The sequence below is a fragment of the Nematolebias whitei genome, chromosome 4 (assembly GCF_014905685.2).
Source record: "Nematolebias whitei isolate Nwh7 chromosome 4, NemWhi1, whole genome shotgun sequence".
NCBI lineage: Eukaryota > Metazoa > Chordata > Actinopteri > Cyprinodontiformes > Rivulidae > Nematolebias > Nematolebias whitei.
In genome coordinates, this window is record NC_056501.1 from 26,822,005 (window position 1) to 26,831,780 (window position 9,776).

The following is a 9,776-nucleotide window of genomic DNA, read 5'->3' on the forward strand; positions in this document are numbered from 1 at the left end:
AGCAGAGTGGTTCTGTTGGCAGTGAGGTTCTCAACACCATGGTCCCGTTAGCATCTTGGTACTGTTGGCACCGTGGTACTGTTAGCACCATGGTACTGTTAGCACCGTGGTACTGTTAGCACCGTGGTACTGTTAGCAGTGTGGTACTGTTAGCAGCTTGGTTCTGTTAGCAGTGTGGTACTGTTAGCAGCGTGGTTCTGTTAGCAGTGTGGTTTTGTTAGCAGTGAGGTTCTGTTAGCAGTGGGGTTCTGTTAGCAGTGGGGTTCTGTTAGCAGTGGGGTTCTGTTAGCAGTGGGGTTCTGTTAGCAGTGAGGTTCTGTTAGCAGTGGTTCTGTTAGCAGTGAGGTTCTGTTAGCAGTGTGGTTCTGTTAGCAGTGAGGTTGTTTTAGCAGCATGGTACTGTTAGCGTTGTGATCTTGTTAGCAGGTCTTGTTAGCAGCATGATGGTAATAATGACCGCAGCAGCTTCCCTCCAGAACTGGGTCCGTCATACAGAGACAATCCAAGGGTTCCCCGCGGAACCAAACTGTCCCGTAGAGTTCTGTTCGTGCAGGCAGATGATCACGGAGACGACCACCATGACAGGCTGAGCCCGAGGCTGGAAATTGAACCACGATGGCAAGGTAGCGACACGCATAACTCCAAAAGTGTGTTGTGGTCATACTCGTAGCGCGGGTGTGCAGTGTAGGCGCTAAAAAAGTTAAAACAAAAACAGCAGGAACAAAAAGAGCGAGTCGAAGAGTAGCTCCCGTCAGTGCTACCATTCTGCGGCGCACGTGACATCACGACCTAGTGGAATATGTGTACAGATCTTTTGTTTAGTTTGTGCAGTGTGTTAAAGCATGCAGGCCCTGTTCAGACCTGCTGATGTCCTGTATATGTTTCAGTATATTCAGACATCTGGACTATGGTATTATTTTGACATTAACACACTTTGGAGTAATTTGAAATGCATTTTTGTAGCGTTATCTCTTGACAAGCCTTATTATATAACAAACACTTTATGTAGGAATTCTAATACAATGATTATTGACTTCACAGAGCTCAGTGTCGGAGCATCGTTACTTGAAAAAAATCCACCACAAGAAAACACGGTGCAGTGACACCTGTCAGCTGTTTTTATTCAGCTTCACTGTGAACGTAATATCAACTCTGTGTTTAATGTGGTGAAAAATGTGCCATAATCCTGCTCGGACTGTCGTTTTGTGGTTGTCGCAGCACATTATCACCTAGTGACCACAGCAGGTCTAATCATATCTAAAACAATTAGAACAACTCTGTTAAATGGACGTTTTCTCTGAGGAAACTTGCTGCTTTTGTCTGAGACGATTACTCACAGAGGCTGTGGCTATTTACACTGGAGTCCAGGTCAGTCTAAAACCAGCACAGATTCATATGAAACTTGTGTTGCAGTGTATTAATTGTAGCCGGGCAGGGAAAAAAAAAAAATAAAATCAATAAAATGGTGTTTGTTGAACTGCTAAAACATTTTGTGCATTATTTATTCTCTATCAGATAGATTCTCTTCCTGGCTATGGTTAACACGTGTGCAAAAGTCTGCATAACTCATTCTGTCACGTTTTTCACATGAGCTGGTTAAAGACAGTGGACTGACTGGGTTTCCAGTGTAAATACATGATCCACACATATGCAGTGCCTTTTTAACCTCCAGGTTCTGTAAAATGCTTTAGTGTTTCTCATTCACTCATCCAGTTCGTTCTGTTGTATATTTTACACTCTATATACGGCACTTTTTATGTTTTCTTTTGGACACTTTAACATGCTGTGGAAGATTGAACCCCCGATCTTCTGACTGGAAGGTGATCTCCACTGTTCTAAAGCTGCCCCCAAAGACTTCCATGTCAAAAACTGTTTAATGCAGAAGTAACAAAGGTTTAGTAAGGATTTGTGTTAACCACAAATCATTTAATGAGATGGCAGCAACCTACCTTGATCTTTGTCCCACTCAGACCAAATGATGCTTTTAGTGACTTCTACAGCTAGTGAGACATTATTACTGATTAAAACCTCAACTAAATGTTGTTTAAATGTAACTTGATCCTTTAAAGTTCCTAAATATAATAATCTCCCATGGAAAGACGGATTATTGACTGCTTCTGCTCGGAACGTTTTTGTAGATTTTGATTTTTTTTCAGGATTTTATTTTTTTTATTGGTGCTAAAAATTTAATATGTTGGACCGACTAACAGATGAGGTCAGGCAGGAATCCCCATGGATGATGATGTTTGCAGATGACATTGTGATCTGTGGTGAGAACAGGGAACAGGTGGAAGAGAACACCATAGTTCATGCTCAGTAATCCAGGTATAAAATCCAACAATGTTCAGTCAGGTCATCTGGACAGTTTCTTTTTTTGCTGAGACATTTCACCCTCCATCCAGAAGGCTTTATCAGTCTGAGGAACCACCAACCAAAACTGATTCTCTCCCAACAGCCTACTCCAAAGTGGGGAAAAAAACAGTTATGTTGGTGCTAAGATGGTCTCTAGGGCCCGCCCTCTCCCTCGTCGACAGTCATGTCAAACTTGTTCAAAACACCAAAGTCCATGCTCAATAATCCAGGTATAAAATCCAACAATGTTCAGTGTTCAATGTTCAGTTAGGTCATCTGGATGTTTTTTTTTGTTGTTTTTTTGTGCTGAGACATTTCACCCTGGTGGAGGTGGAAGAGAACTTGGAGAGGTGGATGTATGCACTTGAAAGAAGAGGAATGAAAGTCAGCTGTAGTAAGACAGAGTGCATGTGTGTGAATGAGAGGGAGGCTGGTGGAACAGTGAGGCTACAAGGAGCAGAGGTCACAAAGGTGCAGGACTTCAAGGACTTGGTCCACTGTCCAGGAAAATGGGGAATGTGGTAAAGAGGTGAAAAAGAGAGTCCAGGCAGGATGGAGTGCATGGAGAAAAGTTTCAGGAGTGATTTGTGACAAAAGGGTGTCGGCACAGGTCAAAGGAAACATTTACAAGACAGTGGTGAGACCAGCTATATTGTATGGTCTGGAGACAGAGACATGGACAAAAAGACTGGAGAAAGAACTGGAAGTGGCAGAAATGAAGATGTTGAGGTTCTTCTTAGGAGTGACAAGGATGGATAAGATTAGGAATGAGATCCTCAGAGGTACAGCACAGGTTGAACTACTGGGAGATAAAGTTAGAGGACAGACTGAGATGGTTTGGACATGTCCAGAGGAGGGACAGTGGGTATATTGGTAGAAGGATGTTAGAAATGCAGCTGCCAGGAAAAAGACAAAGAGGAGATATATGGGTTAGAGAGGACATGGAGGTAGTTGAGGACAGAGGATGCAGAGGACAGAGTGAGATGGAGGAAGATGACTCGCTGTGGAGACTCCTGAAGAGGGAAAAGCCAGAAGAAGAAGAAGAAGAAGAAGACAATTAAAAATTAATGTGTTATAACTGACTTGTATGATAAAGTGTCTATTTGTAATGGACAGCTGACTCGATAGGAACCAGAGATCTTCTCATTATGGGGTCACAACATGTGATGCTACCCAACATGTTCTGGTTCAGTTGTACTTTATTTTCATGGCTTTATTATTATTATGAGCTCTCTGTACTTTTGAATTAATATAGTTCATCTATGTTTTAAGTCATTCTTAATTTTCGGCGCAAAAACACATAATTAAAACTAACTTTAACTAGCACCATTGATATGCTGTCATGCTTATGATTTATTTCATGCTGCTGTGTTCATTTGTACCCACCTGCTCACACAGACTCATGTTTGTGTATTGTTTTTGTACTATTAGTGCTTAGTGTATTCTTAGTTTTAGTGTATTTCTTAGTTCATATCTTAGATCTTGTTACTGTTTTTCTTTACAGTTTATACTTTTGTTGGCTGCAACTGGTACCCTGTGTACACAGTTTCATTCCACTACATGTACTACATGTGATGAGAATGACAATAAAGAGACTTGACTTGATGTTAAAAGAAGCAAACATGCAAAGTTAAATTCTTAATTTTTTTATAGTTGCTTTGCTACGGACTGGTTAAATTTGACCATAATAAACCAACCTCTGACAGACCCAGAGGAAGAATATTTTGACATTATGCGTTGAGTTACCCTGATCTGTGTTGTTTGAGCAGCAAAAAGTATTAATAACTGCAGCATAATCGATGAAATGATGCTGTACGTTTTAGACAAATGAAAACTCTGCTACGTGAAACAGCTGCAATGATTACAGCACTCATGCAAAGACAAAATGTACAACTGTTTCTAATTTATTCATCAAAAGTGAACTTTTTCTCAAATTATTGCAGTTATGTTGGAATTTTGGAATGTAGCTGCATTTGCACTTTACAAAGTCTTTGTGCAATTGTTCAAAAATTTTACCCCAATCTTAAAAAAAAAGTCTAAATTTATCATAGAAAACTTAATTTTAAGAATCAAATAAAGATGAAACAACCGTGCTTTCTTAATGTCCTTTCCTTTGGTGGTGCAGGAGTTTAGTGGGACAGTTGTACAGAGTAACTGAGGATGTAGGACATGCATGTGTGCCTCCTAAAGTCAATTCAATTCAGTTTATTTAACAAGCGCCAAATCACAACAAAGTTGTCTCAGGGCACTTTACAGGAACATTCACAAACATAAAAGCCAATTAGTAAAGTTCTCTATCTAAGGAATCCAGCAGACAAGATGACTCTTGGCTTTGTTGCAGTCTTCCATCCTGAGCAAGCACAGTGGCAACAGTGGAAAGGAAAAACTCCCTTTTAACAGGAAGAAACCTCCAGCAGAACCAGGCTCAGGACAAGTGGCCGTCTGCTTTGACCGGCTGGTTTGAGAGGACAGGAAGGAGAGACAGACGAACACAGAATGGTAGGTCCAGATACAGGTCCAGGTGTACCTGAAAGACAAAAAAAACCCAAAAACAAACACATGTTAAGGATAGAAAAAAATGACAAATACAAAACAGGTTGAGCAGAGTAAGTAAAGACAGTAGCAGAGTAAAAAAGTGTGGTCAGTTTGTCCTCCAGCAGTCTAAGCAGCATAACTAAGGGACAGCTCAGGAAACCCAAGCCAACCCTAACTATAGGATTTAGCAAAAAGGAAAGTCTTAAGCCTAGTTTTAAAACTGGATAATGTGTCAGCCTCACGGACAGAGATTGGAAGTTGGTGCCACAAGAGCGGAGCCTGATAACTGAAAGATCTGCCTCCGATTCTGTTTTTGTAATTTCTAGGAGCCACAAGTAAACCTGCGGCCTGAGAGCGAAGTGCTCTGTTAGGAAAATATGGAACAATAAGATGTAATACAAGATGGAGCTAGGTTGTTGAGAGCTTTTTAGGTTAGAAGTAAGATTTTTAATTAAATTCTGGATTTGACAGGGAGCCAATGGAGAGAAGCTAAAACTGGAGAGGTATGATCTCTCCTACTAACTCCAGTTAAGACTCTGGCAGTAACATTTTGGATCAACTGAAGACTTTTTAAAGAAGTATTTGGACATCCAGATAATAAACCATTGCAATAGTCCAGTCTAGATGTGACAAATGCATGGTCCAGTTTTTCTGCATCATTTTTAGACAAGATGTTTCTAATTTTAGCAATCTTACGCAGATGGAAAAAAGCAGTTCTAGTAACATTTTTTAATGTGGGTGATAAAAGACATGTCCTGATCAAAAATAACACCTAGGTTTTTAACATTAGAGCTGGAGGACAGATTAATGCCATCTAGGGAGGGCGAAAGAATGAAAAATTAATTTCTAAGGTGCTCGGGTCCAAAAACCAAAACCTCAGTCTTGTCTGTGTTCAACAGGAGAAAATTAAGGGTCATCCAGTTTTTTACGTCTTTAAGACATGCTTGTAGTCTAAGTAGCTGATTGGATTCATTGGGTTTAATGGACAAATATAACTGTATCATCAGCATAACAATGAAAATTTATCCCATGCTATTTAATAACTTTACCGAATGGAAGCTTATATAAAGTAAAGAGTATTGTCCCAAGCACTGAGCCCTGAGGAACTCCATGACTAACTTTGGTGTATAAAGATATATTATTTACATTTACAAACTGGAATCTATCAGATAGATATGATTTAAACCATTTTAGAGCTGTTTCTGTAATCCCAATATCATAGTAAAGCCTCTGTAGTATAAACTGGATTCCAAAAAGGTTGGGACACTAAACAAATTGTGAATAAAAACTGAATGCAATGATGTGGAGATGACAAATGTCAATATTTTATTCGTAATATAACATAGATGGCAGATCAAAAGTTTAATCTGAGTAAATGTAACATTTAAAAGGAGAAATATGTTGATTCAAAATTTCAGAGTGTCAACAAATCCCAAAAAAGTTAGGACAAGTAGCAATAAGTGGCTGGAAAAAGGAAATTGAGCATATAATGAACAGCCGGAAGACCAATTAACACTAATTAGGTCAATTGACAACAGGATTGAGTACAAAAAGAGCTTCTCAGAGTGTCAGTGTCTCTCAGAAGCCAAGATGGTAAGAGGATCACCAATTCCACCATTGTTGCGCAGAAAGATAGTGCAGCAATACCAGAATGGAGTTACCCAGCGTAAAATAGCAAAGACTTTTAAGTTATCATCATCAACCGTGCATAACATCATCAAAAGATTCAGAGAATCTGGAACAATCGCTGTGCGTAAGGGTCAAGGCCGTAAAACTCTACTGGATGCTCGTGATCTCTGGGCCCTTAAACGTCACTGCACCTCAAACAGGAATGCCACTGTCAAGGAAATAACAGAATGGGCTCAGGAATACTTCCAGAAAGCATCGTCAGTGAACACAATCCACCGTGCCATCCGCCGTTGCCAGCTGAAACTCTACAGTGCAAAGAGGAAGCCATTTCTAAGCAAGCTCAGACGTTTGCACTGGGCCAGGGGTCATTTAAAATGGAGTGTGGCAAAATGGAAGACTGTTCTGTGGTCAGATGAGTCACGATTTGAAGTTCTTTATGGAACACTGGGATGCCATGTCATCCGGACCAGAGAGGACAAGGATAGCCCAAGTTGTTATCAACGCTCCGTTCAGAAGCCTGCATCACTGATGGTATGGGGTTGCATGAGCGCTTGTGGCATGGGCAGCTTGCATGTCTGGAAAGGCACCATTAATGCAGAGAACTATGTTCAGGTTCTAGAACAACATATGCTCCCATCTAGACGTCATCTCTTTCAGGGAAGACCCTGCATTTTTCAACACGATAATGCCAGACCACATTCTGCAGCAATCACAACATCATGGCTACGTAGGAGAAGGATCCGGGTACTGAAATGGCCAGCCTGCAGTCCAGATCTTTCACCTATAGAGAACATTTGGCGCATCATAAAGAAGAAGGTGCGACAAAGAAGGCCCAAGATGATTGAACATTTAGAGGCCTGTATTAGACATGAATGGGAGAGTATTCCTTTTCTAAACTTGAGAAACTGGTCTCCTCTGTCCCCAGACGTCTGTTGAGTGTTGTAAGAAGAAGGGGGGATGCCACACAGTGGTAAAAATGGACTTGTCCCAACTTTTTTGGGATTTGTTGACGCCATGAAATTTGGAAACAGATGTTTCCCTTAAAAATGATACATTCTCTCAGTTTAAACTTTTGATCTGTGATTTGTGTTCTATTCTGAATAAAATATTAGATGTTGGCACCTCCACATCATTGCATTCAGTTTTTATTCACAATTTGTTTAGTGTCCCAACTGTTTTAGAATCCAGTTTGTAAAATATTGTGATCAACTGTATCAAATGCAGCACTGAGGTCTAACAGGACCAGTATAGACACAAGTCCATTGTCTGAGGCCATGAGAATATCATTAGTGACTTTTACTAGTGGTTTCTGTGCTATGATGAGCTCTAAACCCTGACTGAAACTCTTCAAACAGATTATTTCTTTGTAGATGTTCACGCAACTGACCTGCAACTATTTTCTCTAGAATTTTTGAGATGAAAGTTAGATTAGATATAGGTCTATAGTTGGCCAGAATTTCTGAAACAAGGTCAAACTTCTTAAGTAAAGGTTTAATTACAGCAACCTTAAAGCCCTGTGGTACATAACCATCCGTTAAAGACAAATTAAGTAGATCCAAAATGTGGACATTAATTAGGGGAAATACCTCTTTAAACAGTCTGGTTGGGATGGGATCTAGCAGACATGTGGATGGTTTGGATGAGGTTATTATTTTTGACAATACAGAGAGCTCAACAGGACAAAAACTGTCCAAACATAAATCAGGCTCTAGTGAAATTTTTAAAGTTGTCTCATTTGACAGGGGACTAGAGATACTAGAATAAAATATGGTTTGAATTTTCTCTCTAATTGAAATATGTTTATTTATAAAGAATCTCATGAAGTCATCACTACTTATAGTTCTAGGGATACATGTTTCAACATAAATGGGACTTAATTAGTCTAGCAATAGTACTAAACAGAAACCTAGGGTTATTTTTATTCTCCTCTATTAAAGATGAGTAATATAAAGTTCTAGCTTTACGGAGAGCTTTTTTATGTTAGCAGACTATCTTTCCAAGTTAAATAAAATTCTTCAACATTAGTAGAGCGCCATTTTCTCCTAGATTCCTGCTTTAAAGTATGTAACTCAGAATTGAACCAAGGAGCCAGTTTCCTCTGATTGATTACTTTCTTTTTCAGTGGAGCAATGTTATTAAGTGAAGTTTGCATTGAAGATGTAAAATTATCAACTAGATGATCTAAGTCACTGTTCTCTGATGCATTACTCTGCAAGACAGAGGAAAACATTGATGGAAGAGATCGTTTAAATTTGGTTACAGCATTTTCTGATAAGCACCTGCTGAGATGAAATTTACTCTCAGTGACTGTGTAGTCATTTAATGTAAACTCAAAGATTATTAAAAAATGGTCGGACAGAATAGGATTTTGAGGAACTATTACCAAGTCCTTAAGCTCTATACTATAGGTCAGAACTAAATCAAGGGTGTGATGATAAGAATGAGTAGATGTGCGGACGTTCTGGGTAAAACCAAATGAGTCCATTAAATTATTAAAGGCTATGCTTAAGCTATCACTCTCAGCATCTACATGAACATTGAAATCACCCATTATGATGATTTTCTCAGTATTTAATAATAAATCAGTTAAGAATTCTGAGAATTCAGACAAAAACTGAGAGTAAGCGCCTGGTGGACGATATATAACAATTAGTAAAAGTGGCTTTTCTGATTTCCATTTTGGATGAGAAAGACTGAGGGACAACGATTCAAAAGAATCATAACTAATAACTGGTTTGGCATTAATCAATAATCCTGACTGTCAGGTGTTTACAAAGGTTGAAGCTTGACAAATGCTACGAACACTTGGCATTTGTCTTGTTTCTTTTTTCCTCAAATCATTTTGTAGAGCTGACCTTGTATGTACTTGTGCGTTTGCTTCTAATTTGAAAAACATTTAAATAAGTACTGTTGCCAGATGCCAGAAGAGGGAGTGGAAGCAGTCGAATGATACATCTGTCCTTTTTAAGGATTCAAGGTTCTTTATTTGTCATTCACACCACATGTGGTAAATGTGGTGGAACGAAATTGTGTACACAGGGTCCCAGTTACATTCAACAAAAGTATAAAACGTAAAAGAAAAACAGTAATAAGATACAAGATATGGACTAAGAAAAACGTTAACTAAAAACACACTAAGCACTAGTAGTATAGAAACAATATGCCGAACAGCAGCACGAACTGAGTCTGTGTGAGCAGATGAGCACGAATGAACACAGCAACATGAAACAGATCAGCAGCAACATGAAACAGATCAGCAG

General features: G+C 39.3%; 1 protein-coding gene across 1 annotated transcript in view; it reads left to right on the plus strand.

The window, feature by feature from the left end:
- Positions 1–9,776, plus strand: part of fam193b (family with sequence similarity 193 member B) — a 24,069-nt gene that overhangs the window by 4,196 nt on the left and 10,097 nt on the right. The gene's annotated exons all lie outside the window — the stretch shown is intronic.